Source organism: Colobus angolensis, unplaced genomic scaffold (assembly GCF_000951035.1).
Source record: "Colobus angolensis palliatus isolate OR3802 unplaced genomic scaffold, Cang.pa_1.0 Scaffold10, whole genome shotgun sequence".
Lineage (NCBI taxonomy): Eukaryota > Metazoa > Chordata > Mammalia > Primates > Cercopithecidae > Colobus > Colobus angolensis.
In genome coordinates, this window is record NW_012110919.1 from 704,558 (window position 1) to 724,928 (window position 20,371).

Sequence of the window (20,371 nt, forward strand, 5' to 3'; positions counted from 1 at the left end):
TCATCAATGTTACTCTTCATTACTGAGGGTAACTGAGTGAACCATAAATAAAGCAGCAGTTAGAACTACTAACTGAACAAATGTTCTAGGTGATAAAATATCTAGAGACCCATATAAATTTTTTCACAACTATTATAAACTGCTGAACAGGGGAAAGAGCTCCAGGGATCAGGAGTCAGACTTCTAGCTCTGGACTGTACATTTTAATGAAACTATTTTATCCTAAGTCTTGCTCATTTAGCACTATGATAAATAAATGGACAGACAATAAATTTCAATTTATATAGGACAGAGACTACCTGCTTTGGCCAATATTATCCCCAAAATCCAGCCTAGTATCTGAAACTATAGGTGGCACTACATACAGCTGGCACTCAAATTCTTTGTTGAATGAATACTACTTTTATCACGGTTTAGGAAAGCTAAACATTGAACAGTGGAACAGGCACTAAGGTGGGAGTCAGATCTGGGCTTTCATCCTTATTGTAGGATCTTGGGGCAGGTTGCTGTGTACCTGGGACTCAGTTTTCTCATCTGTAAGAGAAAGAGTTGGACCAGGTTTTCAAAAAACCTGGCTCTAAAATTTTTTTCTAGCTCTAAAATTCTTTGTCTACCCCACAAATCCTCATTATGTCTCCCAGTCCAAGTATAAAATATTGGTTTTTGCCATCCATAAGCTTAGGGCTAATGATATCTTTTGCTTATAGGTTCCTTTACCAAAAAATACACAGGAAGAAGCCTCAACCTTAGTTGTTATTTAGATTCATTATAAAATTATCTTTGATGGTTCAGAACCTTAGTTCATCACATTCACTAACTTCAGTGAATCTAAAAATCACCTACTCTGATTGGCAGTAGACAGATGCTCTTTAGATGCTGTTTTCAATGCTAGCATTCTTTAAAACTTAAGTACAGTCTATATTTCAGCTTCTCTTGTCAGGTCCTAATAGGGCTACAAAATAAAATACAAGCCACCCAGTTAAATTTAAATTTCAGATAATCAACAAATAATTTTTTAATCCCATGTATGTCCTATACAATACTTAGGACACTCATACGAAAAAAAAAATTATTCTTTGGCAACTTGGTCCTGATTTCCTAGTGTCATAAATTAACAGTTTCCAAAGAAATGTAATTTTACAATGCAGGTAAACATGAAATAAAATTTATACTTTCTTTGATTCAGAAGGAAATTGGGTCTTCCAGCAGCTGAATATAAACTCACTCTGGTCTCCCAACCTACTACACTTACAAAACACTGGAAATGAACTGTAAAATGGCATTTCCATCTGGTCTGCCTTTCTGGCCCCAGACAAACACATTAACAACCATCATGCCTCTGAGAGTGATCTTAAAAACATTAAATTCCCAATTTGCAGCGCTGAGGCTGCCTTATTTCACATCTGGCCCATATTTAATATGGCTTCTTACTCCTTACCTATTTGTTAATTTGCTATATATCTGTAGACTTCTATTTGTCTATTTTAAACAAACGTATTATAAATTAGTTAGGGAGATACCTTTTGTATCCTAACCTTCATCTCCTATCCTTCCTCATACACACAGTACACACAAAGTCATGTATACAGAAGTTTAGCAAATATTTTCTGAATATCAAAAGTTTAGCAAATGTTTTCTAAATATTACATGTCATTGTAGAATACTGTAAATACAGAAATCGTAATGGTCTGAATTGAATTCCTACTAATCCTAACACAAACCTAGAATTCAGCTTTCTAATAAACTCCTATCAATTGCTTTACTTTTCTATAGTTTAGGCATAAAATGTACAGAAACCCCAGTTAGGAACTTTCTCTATGCTAGGATTCTTTGTGGTAATCATTTACTGAATAGTTAAGATATTCTAAATCTGTCCTATATGCTGCTTACTATGCAGTATGACTGACTATAAAGCAGCAACAGATATTTCAAAATAAATAATCAGAACACATATAGCCCAATAAATGTTTATTTTTCTACCAAGAATTAATTAACTTAAATCATTCTAATAATGCTGCCATTGCTTAAAACATTTGCTCTCCTTTTTTGACATTTCCTTTATACTCTGGGATACTTTTTAAAGAAAATATCCTCAGTGACAGCAAATCTTAACTTTTCTGGAAGATTTATCATTAAGAGTAATTCTGTAAACAAGTCTTATTAATAAAGTGGGTAGTTCACACATTGTAAGTACAGGGATGTTGGTAAAAATTATATCACAAATATTGTTGTTTATCAGAGGCAAGGCAATACAGTGTCTTGCAAAACAGGATTTCCTGAATCAACTCAGAATGTCAACAACTTGAGCCCAAAGAACTTGCTCATTCTTGTGAGTTGAATTAAATAAACAGTTTTGCTCTAAAAAAAAAAAAAAAAAAAAACTAATAAACACGTATTTTACCATTTCTTACTTACCACTTACCAATTTTGACATGAATGCTTTCTAAGATCTTATTATGGTTTTCTACTATAGACCTTAACTATTTTTTCCTGGTATCACTGGAAATAGCATATTTAATCAACAATTACTATTTTCTCCTAAAACTTCTGGTAGTATAAATTCTCCCTTTAAAATCAGGATAACATCAAATCTTCACTGCTTGTCTCTTTAAGTGTGTGGCACAATATTCCCACAACCTCAGGAGAACTGGATTTAAATCTGGCTTTTTTGCAGTCAATATTTAGAATCAATAAGAATAAACCAAATCCCTAGCCTCTTGTACATTTTCCATCAATCTATGGGTGAATTAGGCAAGGACTTTAAGAATCATCCAAGAACATTTTAATTCCAAAAAGGAAAAACAATCTAGCTCTTGACATTATTTCAAACTTCTAATAACATGTGAGAGGCTCAACTGTGTATAACAGAAAGAGCAGTGGACTAGAGTTAGACAGCTGGGCCCACATGCCTTTCTGCCATTCAGCATTTGGGCATGTAAACTGACTCATTTCTCTGTCTATAGGGAAAGAAATCATCATCCTATTTACAGGGTTATTATACGGATTAAATGATACCAACTGTTACATGCAACATGCTTCTGATACAATCAGTCTTCTTCTAACTAAAAAAGAAAATCAGATTCTTTATCCTTATGACCTCAAATATTAAAGCCTATAAGCCAACTCCATTTTCTTTAAGTAAAGCAATGGTCTGAAGTCTGTGACTGTTATTAGTATAATACTCAAACTCTTCTCCGTGTCAAAAACACTTATTTATTCACCAGAATTGGGTTATAAGATATTTGCCATAAGCTAAAACTTATCATTATAAAGACAAAACTTTATTTTAGGTATTTTACATGAAAATCTTCTGACAATGTACCACAAAATTTATCCTACACAATCTGTAAAAGTCAAACATAATTAACCAGAAAGTGATCACTCAGGATTATTATTCAGTTTGTTATGACTTAATAATACATGTCACATACTATGCTAGGTCTCAACAAAGAACTCAGTCTATCTAGGCAGACAGATTTGCAAACAGATAAACTTAAGAGCCATATTTCCCTGACTCAAATAACCATTCTTTCCACTTCCCAGCATTCTTAGCCCACAAAACAGGAAATTCCACCCCTTTTTCCATGTTGAGTCTATGGGAATTTGAATCCCTAATTTTTGTTTAAAATATCTTTTAGAAGCCTATAATTAAGAAGTAACACTGAAACCAAAAGCTAGCTTATACACAGATTGCCTGTCACAAGTCAGGCAAAGCAATTAAAGAATCTGCCAACTCAGAAAATCACAGAATTTTCAAACTAAGAAAGTACGGTGTTTCCTTTTCATGCATTAGTACTCAGGGTCACTATTACATTAAGGACAAAAACAAAAATTAAAAACACAAAGACAATTAAAAAGCTGGGATTAACCAGTAGGAAATTCTAATGAAACCTATACACTTGAAGTTTCAAAGTTATAGGTCAATGACAAAGCTGCTAAAGAGGTTAAGATCATAGAACATAGGTTAAAAAAAAAAAAAAAAGCAACATGCTACCACGATGTTATTCTTAATCAATGGCCAAAATGATTTAGTTGACTTAAAACTCAGACTAAGACTCAAATTTTTCTATACTGAAGACGGTGGACTATGCCTAGACGACAGTAGATCCTTGAATAATGTTTCGTTTAACATAGTTTCATTATGACACTGATGAGAAAAAACAAAATCGATTCCAGGCTGGGACGACTGTGTGGAATCTTCACTTTCTCCCTACATCTGCATGGGTTTTCTCCAGGTATTCTGGTTTTCTACCACACACTAAAGATGTGCTTCAGGGAGAGGTTCTGGCCACTCATGACCCTGAACTGGAATCAGCAGATTAGAGAAATGAATTAATAATTACAAATTATTGTTGAATAAAAATTACTAAAGTATACAATAATCATACAAATGCTCTACAATAAATGATGTGGTATGAGAGCAATCTGCAAGCTTGCTGTGTTTATGACTGTTTCGAACTTCATGTGGTAGGAGGTGCTCCTTACAATTCTCACTTAGCAAAAATTTATTCTTTGATTTAACCCACTAACTCCCATGACCACTGTTACTGATTCACCAAAAATTGGGTTATCCTGTTGTATTAATCTTCCTTAAATGTATGTATATGGAATTACATTTATTTCCATGTTTAATATCAGATATTTGGTAATGTTTCTGTGACCAGAAATATGCCGTAAGAATTTAACTCTTGTTTGTATCGACTAGTCTATGGTAAAACTGGTTTTGTTACACGTCATTTCACTTAATGTCGCAGTGTCCAAGAACCTATCGACCACACCGAGGATGTACTGTATGCTTCTGTCAGTAAAGTATTTCTGAATGTATACTTAATTTTTCATTTTATTCCCTACAACTATTATTAAGCCAATAATTTATTTTCTAACTGTTATTTCAGAATTAAGTAAATACTAACTTACTATGAAGTGATGGCAACACACGGACAAGGAAATGACCATGCCTAGGAAAGCTGCGGCAATGCTTTATCAAATAACTGACCTTTAAAGTGAGTCTTGAATGAAGAGTTCTATTTTGTAATATTTAGGCAAGGGGAGTACAATTTACAAAGGCATAAACAATGAACAGGTTGAGCTTAATACAAGAAGAACTGCTATGATACGAAGTAACCATTGTGACAGCAGGAATGGGGCAGTATAGAGGGCTCAGACTTCAACTGGACACATTAATTTATTAAGTACTAACTTAATGAATAAGCTAAATGATAAGCACTTAACTTTCTGGAGAGGACAGAAGAACTTCATGAAGGAACTTCATAATGAGTCCTAAAAAATGACTAGTTTGGATGCGGATATTCCAGATAGGAAGAGCAGCACACAGCCATTGCTTTTTAACCAAATTGTCCATGTCTATATGAATTCTTATTTTTTACTCTAAAAACCTTCTTTTTTACCACTAAAATGTAAATTTTCAATTAGTTCCTATGATGCTTGTGCTTGATTCTAAATAGTCTTTCTAGTTTCTGAAATTTGCTCTCTTTCACCTGCAGTGTGCTGGCAAACCAATTATCGAAATGTATTTAAAATATGAGTAAATACAGCAAGTAAACACCTAAAGTGGAGTAAGGCACTGAGAGTCTTGATTCATGAACTTCTGGCGGCTTAGAAGGCTTTTCTGCCAATTTCCTGGTTCTCTACTTTGTTTTACATGGTTCAGGAAACTGGATAAATAATAGCCTTAGGCTGGGAGAAAAATTATCCTACACCACTCTCCATTCTTCTATTTCTGCTTTCTCTTTGATTCCTCCCCATTTCAGTAGCATTCCAGATAGCAATTAGTCCACTAAGTTACATTCCAGGACAAGAAGACTGGTTTCCACTGACCTCAAAATTAGAGGAATGGCATGGTACAATTAATTTGATACATTTCATCCTTCTACACCCATAGCTATTCTAAGTAATTAAGAATTACTTGAGTAGTCAAAAGAAACAATGGCACTGAATGGTCAAATACATATATAAAGAGAGATGTGTATCTACTAACTAGATATAAAAAAGTTATATTCAACTACATAATCTGTCCTAGTCTCTCTCCCTCTCATATTCCACTTACAGCTGTCATCTTAATTTTAAAAAATCCCCAACGCCACTATAATCTATGACTTTTAATGACAACCTCAAACACCTTATGTACATGTGCAGATCTACATTAAACTATAATCTCTCCACATTCCCCAAACCACTCAAAGTTTCCTCCTTTCAACTCCCTAAGGTATCTGCTAATGGGAGGGGGGCTACCTGGTATCAAGCACACACTGAAGGGGCATGGCCAAAGAATCTGCTTAAAGGAGCTTTCCCCCCACTCAGGAATAAGGTCTTCAACCAATACAGTTCCCACTTGTGGAAACATTTAATTTAAATCTAGGGCCACAGGTATAATTTAGGAAGGGAGACAGGAGGAGCAAGTCCGACATCATGAAAAACTGATAGCCTGGCTTGCTACCTAGGCTGTGTGTGGAAGTACAAGCAGAGCTCAGCACAACTTAGAAAACCCTCCAAATGTAACTGTGACAGAAGGCCAGAGATCACCATCAAGAATTCTAAGAACTGGACAGGGGCAGTGGCTCATGCCTGTAATCCCAACACTTTCGGAGGCCGAGGAGGAGGGACTGCTTGAGCCCAGGAGTTTGAGACCAGCCTGGGCAACATGGTGAAACCTTATCTCTACAAAAAGTACGAAAATTAGCTGGGCATGGTGGCACACGCCTATAGTCCCAGCTACCTGGGAGGCTAAGGTGGGAGGATCACCTAAGCCCAGAGAGGTCTAGGCTGCAGTGAGCCACGATTGTGCCATTGCACTTCAGCCTGGGCAACAAGAACGGATGCTGTTTCAAAAAAAAAAGGAAGAAAAGAAAATAATTTTAAGAACAGGATACAATGGTAGCAAAACTACTGAAGTTTGAAAGTTTGACAGCAGATTCTAGAATGCTTTCCTTCTTTACTTGTATAAGAATAGCTGGAAACAATATACCCCTATTCATTATAGAAGAGATCACAGACCAGGAATGGGACATGTGCACACACTTACACTGGTTCTGGAAGCATACGGCACCTGATGAATCACTGCACAAAAAAGGAAACCAAGAAGGAACACCAGACACACTGATCAAGGCTAACTTAAAGCTCTGCATAACAAGTCTCTCTCCTCTCAGCAGGCCACAGTTGTTACTGTCTACCATAGCAATCATACAAATATTGTTTAAAAGAAAATATTTATCTCAAATCTGAAATTTTCTACTTGAAATGAGAATTTAAAAAAAGAAAAGAAAGTCATATGTGATGTCACAGAAAGAGCCTGCCACGACACCTTTAAATTTCCCTAAAGTTTTACCTTGTTTACAATACTGAAACTTAAATTTTTTGGATTAACGCTTTAGCTATAGTTGTATTTAAGTTTAGATGTCAAACTTTTGAAGTTTCCTCCTCTATTAAAAAAAAACAAGATAGATACATTAATCTGTTAAGGAACATTTTACAAAAACATCTACTCACTAGCATTTTTAAATAATAATACCCATTTCCACTGGCCGCTTCTTAGTATTCTGTTCTCTTTAGTAAAGTCTATCCTGCTCTTTAGAAGCAGGGATAGTAAAATTGTTTCACAAAAAATTAAATTTATATAACACAGTTATAAGAAAATATTTCCGATCTTTGTGTCATTTACCTGATATATCATTCAGCTCAAAGTTAAAAGAAACAATATCTGTGATAAATTCTCACCCCAAGCATACTACAGTTTCTAAGAGACAAAACAAGCATCTTACAGAAGTCCAGTGTCAGTGGATTCAAGCTCAAGACCAGACACAAGAGGCTCATTCAAGAATCATTAACAACCTCACAGGTATAACAGGGCATTGTGCCAAGGGCGAGTGATAGAAAGAGGAACAATCCCTGCTCCCAAACTGAACATCTCACGGAGGTGTCAAACATGTAAACAACAAAATATGAATTCTTAAAAGTGCTATGGAAATAAGGAAAAGTAAAGCAGAGACCTAGAAATGAGTGGGACATATTATAGACATAGCAAGAAAAGACAGACTCCCCAAAATCTGACCAACCACAGAGAAAGGAGACTGGAAGAAAATTTTAGTCATAAGATCACAAACTACCAAAATCCTTTAAATACAGTAATTACAGGGAAACAATCATAAATGAAGACAAACTTCTGCAAATAAAGATGCTCACTGGAAGATTATTTAACAGAAAAGAATTCAAAATCAAAACATCCAAACAAGGCACTAGCCACAGGATAGAACATTATTAAAATGATGTTAATGAAAAAATTTAATGACGTGAGAAAATAATACAGTTTCTAAAAAGCACACAATTATACCTACATCATCTGAAGGATGTTAATAGGAAAGTTTTTCAAAAGATAAAAACTATTAAAGTGTTAAAACTAGCTATTTCTCAGATGTAGGATTATGAGTGACTTGTTTCACTTTACGTTGTCCTATTTTCCAAACATTATATAGTGTTATATTTCTAATTGGTAAAAAGATTATGTAAGTCACTGTATTTTAGGGTATCCCTTTTAAACTATGCATAGCCCTTTTCATCTTTTTCTATAGAGAATATCTCATCCATATATTACACAGAACCCACTCATTTAAATGGGTTAATATGTGTAAATTGCTTTGAACAGTACAGAAGGCAGCTACACAGGTGTTCATTTTATTCAATAATCTTAAATTCCCTTTAGTCAAAGTAAGTAGTGTGTTTTGGAGCTAGTCTATTTTTCATGGCATGTTAACAAAAGAACATTAGTTTTTTTTTCTTTTTTTCCCACCCTCTAAATTCTAACATCTCTTAAGAAATGACTGCTGTTTTCCTGAGATTCTACTTCCTTCAAAAAAAAAAAAAAAAAGCAAGAAGAAATTCAAATATCAAGTTCCTTAATAGGAAGACAGAAATTTAATGATCGGAATGGAATTTGGCTTTATCCAGATGAAGAAACAGAAATCATACACCAGACTCTTATCAGGGAGTGGGCTATATGTAATTATTTGGGGAAAAAAAGTCTTTATGTGTCTTTATGAGCTTGGGGCATGGTGCGTCAGAATCCCAGGCGAAGACTCAAGAAACGAAATAGGGCAACCGATTGTTCTATATAATAAAGGAACAAGGAATCTGGATTTGCAAAGTAGAGGATGACTGGACGGAGAAATTAAGGAAGGGGACTCCTGAGTTATCCACAGCCTGTCTTCACTAAAGAAATGTTCCTTCATGTCCACATTGCTCACTTCTGCTTTTGTAAAACTGGATTATTTTACCCAAAGTAAAATTGAGTTGTGTATCTAGATTGCACACGACTGTACAAAGACACAGAAGATGAATGACAGATGACACATCTGGGTTATCCACACATTTAAACTTATTTCATACATGTATTCATTTTCAGTTTTGACAAACTTATACATGCATAATGTCTATTTAGGAAAACAGATCCAAAAGGCTTGTTTGTTTAAATATTAGTGGTCCTCTCAGTGCCCCCCCTCCACCCTTTTTTTTAAAAATATCAGCAGTCCTTTTAGTCCCCCATCCCATTTTCTACTCTGAAGCGACTAGGAACAGTACCCTCAAATCCTTCATCTCTACAAACAATGCTTACAAAGCTACTGCTTGCTTTTTTAGTTTTAGGCTTCATATATATCTTTCCCCCACTCCCCAAGACAGAGTCTCGCTCTGCTGCCCAGGTTGGAGTGCAGTGGCACGATCTCAGCCTACTATCTCGCCTCCTGGGCTCAAGCAATTCTGCTTCAGTCTCTAGTAGCAGGGATAACAGGCCCATGCCACCACGCCCGGCTAATTTTTGTATTTTTAGTAAAGATGGGTTCCACCATTTTGGCCAGGCTGGTCTTCAACTCCTGACCTCAAGTGATCCACTCATATCTTTTATCACCATTCTTCTTCCCATGCCCAGCACAAACACAAATGCTTCCTAAAGTACTTTTATCAAGAATATATAAAGAAATTACTCGATAATAGGAAGAGACTGTACATTATTGGAACCAAAATGTCCATCAACAGGTGAATGGACAAATTGTGGTGTATCTATACAGTGAATCCTCATCAGCAATAACAAGAACTATTAATATACACAATATGGATGAACCTCAATTACGGTGAGTGAATGTCAGACCAGAAAAGAATACACACTGTATGATTCCATGTACATAAAACTCCAGAAAAGTCAAATTATTCTATAGTGACAGAAAGCAGATCGGGGCTGCCTGAGGAAAGGAGGAGCTGAGGGAGCGGAAGGGAAGGCAGATAAGGAGGTAAAAAAAATTTAGGGGAATGATTACCTGACTGTGGTGGCGACTGTAGAATATATACACGCCTCGGAACTCAAGTTTTTCACTTTAAGTGTAAAGTTTCTTCTATGTCAATTACATATCAATAAGACTATAACAAATTTGTTCAATTATGAGAAAAAAGGACACAAATAAGCTAAATAGAAGTTCTGGATTCAATATGGGTTTCACAGTAGGGTGATCTGACTGGGACATTTTCTTTGGAGACAGACACAGCCAATGTCCGATTCTTGAGGTCTTTTACCTTGAGCTGGTCAGGTTAGGTAAGACAAGAAACTTGGATTCTGGCCAGAATTCGGAAAGCTGGGCGAGGGAAGAAGACTGGTGATCTTGGCATAAATATGTAAACACTCAGTTTTGAGTGTGGTACCCTGGTTTTCAACTGTGTTCCCAGTGTGTATAGCCTTCTCCAGAAAGTAAGCTTCCAGCCTTCTGCAAGGGTGAAGGAAAAGAGATCACAGAGCTAGAGAGAGGGAAAGACATTTGGACATCAAATTCCTAAAATTTCAACCAGTCCTCCCATTTTGCCCCCCTGTCCCCTCTTCACCAGAGGTACCATGTTTTCCCAGCTCTGAGCGCTCAGGGAATTCTATAAACTGACTTGTTTCTGGGCTTTTCTATTACTTAGAGTTCGGCTTTATGAGTCTACTAAGTTGACTGCTTCTAAAATTTTGGTGTGGGTTTCTCTTCTCCCTTGTGGATTTACGGCTTTTTAAAAAAAGAATTCTCTTATTCTCATTTTAGTGTATGTTTGGCAAGTAGCAGAGTTAAATGCCAGTAATATGCCACTTGTTTAACTGAAACCTTAATTTAGCTTTTCAATAAATGTATTTATCTTCATAAATCAAACACAGCATATCACAGATGAAACGTCAAAATGGTGACAAAGTAGTTAAAAGACAAAATGGGAAGGCAAACCTAACAGAATAAAAAAACAAATGGTTGAAAGTTTGGGGGCAGGGGGTAACCTGTTTTTGCTATACAAATTTTGTTAAAAGCCAAATTTCCAAGAGAGAAAAATCAAAATCCCCGACTTTGTACTTTTTGAGGAGTTAACAAAGAAACCAAGTGATTTATCCGAGACAAATGGGTTTTTTAGTGGTGAAAATAAATTTCACATTTAAATCTGGTGAGTCCTTAACATATCACAGTGTAAAAACCAAAACCAAAGGAGACACAGGTTCTGAGAAAGGTGGGTATTTCCAGCAAAAGGAATGCTGTCAGCAGGAGGGCTGGAGGTGATCAAGTTCCAGCATTAAATGATGTACATAAAAACAGCAGTGCTTAAGCTCAAAGGCAGGGTCACCTATTTTCTGAGACAGGGTCTTCCCTCTGTCGCCCAGGCTGCAGTGCTGTGGCACAATCTCAGTTCACTGCAACCTCTACTGCCTGGAATCAAGCGATCCTACTACCTCAGCCTCTCAAGCAGCTAGGATGCGACACCATGCCTGGCCAATTATTATTATTTTTTTTTTGGTAGAGACGAGGTTTCGTCATGTTGCCCTGGCTGGTCTCAAACTCCTGTGGTCAAGCAGGAGCCTCCTGCCTCAGTCTCCCAAAGGGCTGGGATTACAGGCATGCACCACTGTGCTTGGCCAAAGACAGGGTAACATAAACTTTACCCTAAATCCACTGTACAAGCAGAAAAGGGTTGACTGGTGAATCCCTGTTTTTCTGAGACTCAACATGCAGACGGTTTGATGCTAGAGGAGCTTCGTTTCCCAGGCTTTGTCAGATTTCTTTCCCATTCACTGACTGACCTTCCTTGCTTTCAGCCCTCTATTTGCACTGGTACCCTTTAACTCAGTAGTTCTCCACTACAGTATTAGTTGTCAGGAGTGTCCACACTTAAATACCTTCTAAGTTCATGAATCACTTTTTAAGCAAACAAAAAAGAGTAGTTGTAGCATTTACTTGCTTTTGAGCATGAATAGAGAAGAAAAGGACAAAAGTATAGCAAAGAAATTAAAAATCTTAGTATTAGAGGTATTTAAAAAATCTAGACATTAGCAAGGGAGCATGTAGTATATGACAGGATCATCCACGAGTGTCCCAGTAGAAAAACAACTTACTAATCTAGCCCATTTCACTTTTGCTGATTCCATTCATCTCTAACTTCAGATTTCTTTTTATTTTCTTCACTACTAAAACCACTCCTGTGCTACTCTTTGACCAACAATTTTATTATGATTGTTATTGTAACGTCAATTAAAGCAGGAACAAGTCTTAGAACTCCTTTCACAATACCTTACCAACAATTAGACCTATAAAATTTAAAAGATTGGGAGAATACTCAATAGCAGTGCACTTGTAGGGCCTCAGCTGTGCTAATCATAGGAAAATGAATAATTTCCAGAGAACAACTCTTATTTTTGCAAGCATTTTTTAATATAACAGCTTACATACTAAAGCTATATAAACCTTTAGTTACTTAAATATCTAAAATTACTACTCTGTGTATCACTCAGGTATTCAATAGAAATGACAAAGTCAAATATAGGCTTTCCTTCTTGACCTCTGGAAGGCAGCTGGAAGAATAACCCATTGCTACACTTTAGCAGAAACTGTATACCTACTCTTCTTCCTGATGCCTAGTGATTGTATAGCAGGTCATGAGCTAACAGCTCTCAGTTCATGAAACGGCAGCAATGATACAATGCTCAGTCTTCTGGTCTGTCTAAATGTGCCCATTCTTCAAAACTCAGCATTACTCCACCCTTTCCCATCATCTCTCATTAATTTTCTTGTCTGAAGTCCTCTGGGTTGTACACTTCCCATTTATTATTCCTTTGTCTTAGTAATTCATTTGGAGATAACATAAAAGAACTGATAAGACATGGGTTCTCTATGAGGATATATAGAACTTTATCCAGCAAATGTTCAGGTACCGTTTTTTTGGCATATTGGTTTAGGATTTAGACATTGTGTAGCTTCTGTTAAGGTAAAGCAAAGAAGGTTAAGGAAATTTTTCTGGGAGATTTTTAAAACCTTTTTACCTTTGAAATTTTAACCTTACTCAGATGGGTTCATAAGACAATGTTTTACTTCTGGAAGATAGCTACATACATTTCACAGAGTGTTACTAGGACAGTAGAATTTCGCTTCTCTACAGGCAGGACTTTTCCACTTCTGAAATTCAACGTGGCAGTTAATTTGGTTTTTTTGTTTGGTAAACAGGTTCTTGCTGTGTCACCCAGGCAGCCTCGAACTCCTGGCCTCAAGTGAACCTCCTGCCCCAGCCTCCCAAAGTGCTGGGACTTATAGGCATCAAGCACAGCATCCGGCCCCTAAGGGTCCTCTCAGGTGAGAGGAAAAAACACATATACATTCACAACAAAAGGATGAGGGACCGTCAAACTCTAAGACAGTCAGTCACTGTCTTAGACACTGTAGCAATACTACAGTATGCAGCGCAGCTCTCAACTCCAGAAAACACAATTCATTTTGTGTTCTATGTGAACCGCACCCCCTGGAATTGTGCAAAACAGTGATCCTGGTACACAAAGTTAACAAGGTGAGATGTTCCACTAAGGGGAGTTTTGTGAAATGAGAGGACAAAACACTAAACACATTTAGATTCAGCCCTTATTAGCACATTAAAGTACCAGAGAAGTTCCAAACTGCATAAACCAGCATATCCTGGAGTGTGGTTTTGCCTCTCTCCCCCAGGAAATCCCTATTAGTATTTTTTGGAACCAGCATTCTAAAACACACTTTAGAAAACACTGAGCTACTTTATAAAAGGCCTTCAGAGTCAAGTTGTGTTTTGATAAAGAGAAAAATAAAAAACCAATTAAAGTTTTAGTGAAGAAACTGTGGTTTAAAATAGGTTATTGAAAAACAAAAGAAAATTCTGGCACAAATATGAAAGGCAGATTTTTTATTATAAATATATATATATATAAATATATATAAATATATAAAGCAGCAGATCTGAGAGTTTTGAGAGTATAAGATTATTATTTAAAATCCTCCTGAGAGAGAACTCACTCACAGGGTTAATATAATGAATAACAGATCCACATTTCTAATAAAAAATTATTTAAAAAGCATCTTTTTAAGTTAAACAGTCAAATCTTCTTTAAGACCTATTTTTTCAGAAAACATAAGTTTGACTCCTAAATTTATCAGGTCTGTACAGTAGTCATGCCAGTTTACAGTTAGGCAGTGTAATCTCAGATTTCACAGTGTAAGCAAGCATTGGTCCATTCAAAACTACCTTTATTTGTTCCCTCAGAGGCCCAGGTGACAGTAATATTTATACAAAAGCAGGTATCCCATATTTTAAGAAACCATATTGTTGGAAGTTACTGTATTTAGAAATACCAAATATTCTTAACCAAAAAGGTAACTAAAAACACCACACACTACTTGGAATAGCTAACACTGTCCTAGGAAAAATTTAATAGAAAATTGCTTTCAAAAATATGGCAAAAAAAAAAAAATGTGCACATAGTTTATTTGGACCTCTCTATCAAAAATATTTATTAATTTAGATTACATAAGCTTTAGTAAATTACAACCTATGATTCCTAAATATACCTTAAGGTTTAACCAACAGGACTAAATTTTGGAACAAACAAAATCAGGTTCACAACAGTCTTGAGATGAACCTGCTTTGAAATTAATTTTATTATAAAATATATTTTAAATGTAGATACAGGCTATTTACTGTATTGTTATAAATGAAGCAAAAAAACAACTGCATTTCAAAACTGGTCTTAAAGAGGAAAATTATTAAAGGCAAGTAATTCACTTGCTTTTAGTATTCTATTAGTATTCTAATACTAATATAGTATTAGATAAAACAGTTCCAAAAGTCAGAGTGAACTACACAAACTGTTATTTAACATTTAAGTGAGACAGCAGTAACTTCTGTTTTAATGCATAAAATAGTAAATTGTCAATTAGTATGCTATCACTAATATTCTTGGAAAATCTACCTGCTCTTTTTGAAAGATCAACTGCTTGTTAACCAAAATTAAAGAGAGCTATCCATCCACCAACTTATGTCCTTTTAGTCTGAAGGAATATCAAATCTTTTCTTCTAACAAACAGCTAGACTAAAGGATAAATACACACTACTGTAAGGATACAGCATGCATTCTTTTTGAATATAAACTCTGGTGTCCAAGTCATTTGAAAATAGCAGACATTAAGAGGTGAAAATAAAAGAACATTCTCTAAGAGTTTACAGTGCTTAATAAGTAACTTAACCACAGATGGATCTTCTGAAAGACTGTGCATACAAAGATAACAGAAATATTTTCAATTTATCAGTTCTAGGATTGTCACAAAAACCACCTACATCAACAAATCAAACTTTGCTACTGATTTAGATATCTCTACCATGTAACTTTAACTAAGTTATAAATGCAATGTCAATGTTTCTCAAAATACAGACTACTCCAGCATTTGGCCCCACCCCAAATCTGCTGAATCAAAATTCCAGGGGCAACCCCAAGGAATCTGCACTTTCAGTAACTCTCCCAGGTGAATCTTCATGCACACTAATGCTGGAGAACCACACCTTTCTTGCGAGATTTATAACCAGGCTTTGGATTTCAGGAACTAAAACCTCCTCATTTGGAACCTTTTAAACTAAATTTCATTACAGAACAAATCAGTATTTCAAAGAGATTTAGGTAATAAACATGTTATAGCATAAATACAAGTGCATAAAAAGTTACAGCAGAAATTTAAAGAACAAACCTTTAGTATAGTACATTTTATTTTTATCCAAGATTTAAGACACCCCTAGACCAACAGTTCTTTGAACTTAAAAAAAAATCCACAATATTAAAAATATAGTATTTCAGATATGTTCACATTCACTCAGTTGTTAAGTAAATCAAAATACAAACTGTCTGCATTACACCAAATATAAGTAATGATTAAATTTATAAAGCTCAATCCAAACAAACCTATTCATATTTCTCTACTGAATTTACTCTGATCAAAACTGATTTTCCATACATAACTTTCATAAACTTACATAAACATGTATAATGAGAAGAGCAATGAGCAAAATCTAGAAGCCACCTAAAGTCCAGTTTGGGCTAAAAAAGCTGCTAGCTATATGACCTTAGGGCCTAGACAAATCACTTTACCTACCAGAAAAAAAGTACAACTGTCTACCTTACTCACCACACAGGATTATTGTGAGAATCAAATGAGGTCATATGTAAATACATTCTGAAAACTGTAAAGTAGTTAATAATAATGCCTGTGATTTCTGAAGACAGCAAAATTTGAGAGACACTATCTTTGGGTACCTGCTGTAAAATACACAAACTATCACCAGTAAAAGTAAAACGTATATGCCACTAAACAATCAATGAACAACATAAAAACTGACCGTTCAGATTTAATTAGATACTGGACGCTACTGAGTATATAGTATTCTGAAAATTACAAATATAAAAATTCGATCTGATTACCTGTCCTATGTCCCCATTTATAACAGATCCATTTCTTGTGTTAAGATATAAATGAAATTTGATGGACCACGAGAGTTGGTAATTGTCAAAACTGACCAGTAAGTATATCATTCTCTCTACTTTCTCATGTTTGATAATTTCTATAATAAAAATTTTTAACAAGACAATAATATATGTGGTATGTATAGATAACATTTCTAAAAGCTAAAAAGTGAATTTTTTAAAGTTATTTATCTTTATGAAAATTATTCCCATAACTATTGTATGTTATTTTCCCTGCAATGTCACCTCAGATTCTACATAGTCCCCAATAAGCTACTATTAGTACCTTTATTACATATCATGACAGCTACTAGAAAATAATTATTCCCTTCCAACTAGTCAATACTATTGCCCGAAATGCAAAAACTTAAATCTTTGTTTCTGCTTTCTGATCCTCAATCCTTTTACTGTTTTTTGCTCATTCATTACAAAATTCCAGAATAAAAAAGTGAAAACATCAATTTTGCTGTATTCATGTGTAAAATGTAAGAGAAAAAAAGCAAATTTTATTTTGTTCAGTATTACAAAAGACCAATATATGTAAGTGGCCATTCCTTTTAAAACTCATTTCCCATGGTAAGAGACTGTTTCATCTGAAATGAAGTTAACATGCCTGTCAGACAAAGGAAATTAGTAAATCTCACTCTAAAATCAAGGATTCTATCAAAGTATATATAACAACATATAATTACTCTGCATGCATCAATCTGATAGCTCAAATAATGTCCTTTATCCTGGGGCCATATTCCGTAGTTTGACAGAGAACACATAGCAGTAAGGGCATAAAACACCCTTCATCTCAAACAGATTTTTTGGCTAATTTTAGTTGAATAAAGACTTATCTACAGCTCAATGGCCAATGCTTTACATTGTCTATAGAAAAATTACAAGTGTTGAATGAAAACTTAAATGCAGATAGAAGGGCAATAACATTTTGTGATTTGTAAGACTATATGTAATAATATCCATATCTTAATTACTTGGGAGCTAAATTCTTTTTCTCATGTTACATCAAAAAAGGAGCCTGTGCCTAAAGGGACAGCATTCCTCATATTTATGATTTGGGAAGGAAGGGGAAGGGAAAGAAATCTCAGCTGTCACTACAGTATTTGTTTTCAAAGTATTAAAATCTCCATTTATTTTTATATGAGATGCACCTGAGAGCAGCAATGTACACAAACCACTTTTTCTAACACGGTCTTTATTAAACTTTGAATATAAGTACACCTGCTCGAAGTGTTCATTTGCATTATTTAAGAACAAGCAACTGTAAAACAGTAAAATCACAAAAGGTAAGTTGTTGGGAGACAACAAAAAAGAATTACTATAACTGATCCTGCGTGTTTATTTCAGAATCTGTTAATAGGCCTAGAACCAAAAAAAAAAAAAAAAAAAAAAAATGTAAAGCCACTGTCATGCTGGTAGGTACCTTTATTTGGTGGCAATGGCTAGTTTAAACCACCTATTTAAAGCAGCTTTTACTTTCCTTCTTTTACCAAGAAGATCCAGACCATCAATATTATTATAAACACAAATCAAAACTAGTTTCTCATCTCATCTCAGAATGCTAAAATCCCAAGCTTCAATTAAAAAATATGATTTCCCATACAATTGCAGAAACTTCTCTCAAGAGTGAGAAATGAGAGAGGATACAGAAAAATGAAGACAATGCCCCCTTATACGTCAAAATGGGGATGCCAATAACGACAGCTGCGATAAAAATCAAGAAGGTGTACCCCGATTTTTCACCATTTTAATAAAAGAAAATCACGAAATTTTAAATTAAAGGTGGCGCTCTGTCCTCAACTCACCCGAATGTGACTCACTTTTGCAGACTATATGGTAGGAAATAACAGTTACTTTTCAAAGACCTTTGCAGTTACACCCAAGCCAAAATCAGGACAGAGATCCACCCTTAATTACAGCAATTTAACTGTCTTATCTTAAAGCAAGGTAAAAACTAAAACGTCCTCCTGAAATCACAGCTAAATAAGCCCATTTTATACACTAGCTATCAAAGGTTCCCAATTTTAAGAAAATGTTTCTGTTTATTACCTCAAATTTGAACTCACCAGGAGGATAAAGAAAAAGGGGGGGGGGAGGAGGAGGACCCAAATGAAACGCACAAGTACAAAAAGCAGATTCTCCTCCAATCCCTCTTAATTCCCCCAATCCGCCCCTGCCACACACAAGGACAGGGAGTCTCGGGAAGGCTGGCATCGGGGCAAGTGGTGAAGGCCCTCCATTCACTCACGTGGGCCACCATCCAAAGGGTTACACACCCTCTGCCAGATGAGAACCTCATACAAACCAGGCCCTTACAAGTACTTCTTATTATAAAATACACCCACGCTGAACAAGAGCCTTATTTTAAAATAAGACTGTCCTCAGGTGGGGGAGGTTAAACACAACAAAGCCTTCCATGTTGAAAAGCAGACAAGTTCAGATATATGCATATACCTACACACGTATGAAAAAAATCTATGTAGCTAATTTATCACGAACAGCAATCGATACCAACAGAAGCCATTAGATTATTAATAAACCAAGAAAAGTAGCGGGCACAGAAGCGAAAGGTGGCTGTTTGCAGCGCTCTAACCCAAGGAAAACATAAATACCAGCCTGTCGAGGAGGGTCGAGCCCTCCAAGTATCGGCAGACCCCCTTAGCCCACCCGGACGCCCTGCCCTCCCCTCCGCGCCAAGCACCGCACAGGGTGCGAGCACTCCCAGCGCTGCGAGTCCCGCAGAAAACTGGTGAATGAAATGCGCACAGAGACCAACCTGGATGGTGACCACGGCGCAGAACCAGGGGTCGCTAACCAGCTTAGCCACAGGATTCTCCCGCAGGATGGGATAAAGAGAGCACACCACCCACCCCGCACCCCTGCCACTGGAACGCAGTCCTCCTCCAGACTCCTTCCTCGAAAAGGGAGGTGAGGGCGCAGGCTTTTTTCTCTTAAACTAAGTGAATAAACACGAATCGGAAGCAAATGTGAACATCCTGGGGGGCCAGACGGAAGGCGTGAGGAGAAAGACCAGGCGGCTCTCCAACTCCCGAGGAATCACCGTCCTGACACGCCAACAATCAACCACCCGGGCCAGGGGCCGACTGGGGCCCCCGCTCCCCTCCCGCAGTGCCTCTGGGGGGCCGAGGCCAGGGATTAGAGGGGTGACCCTCCCGAGGCGCGGGGAAAGGGAGTGCCGGGCACGGTGCCCTCAAGGTCACCACGCGCCGTGGCGGGGGCGACCGGTGGCGGGATGGGCCGTGGCGCGGCCGAGACGGCTCTGTGAAGCCGAAGACCTGCGGGTGTAGACCAGAAGCCCCAACGAGCCCCATCCCTCGAGCCCGGAGCAGGGACTCCTGGACTGACCCGGCGCTGAGGTGCACGGCTGCGGTGCACGGCGAGAAACCCGCTCACCTTTACAATCTCCCGGCAAGAGGCAACCTGCGAGGGGCCCCGGCCGCCCCCGCCAGCTTCTCCTGAATCCGGCGCAACCCGCCGGGCACCCAGCTATCAGGACCCCTGCCGCGACGCCAGACCTCCGTGCTCCGCCCG

At 36.9% G+C, this 20,371-nt stretch overlaps 1 protein-coding gene across 1 annotated transcript in view; it reads right to left on the bottom strand.

The window, feature by feature from the left end:
- Positions 1-20,371, bottom strand: part of ATP2B1 (ATPase, Ca++ transporting, plasma membrane 1) — a 117,929-nt gene that overhangs the window by 97,167 nt on the left and 391 nt on the right. The gene's annotated exons all lie outside the window — the stretch shown is intronic.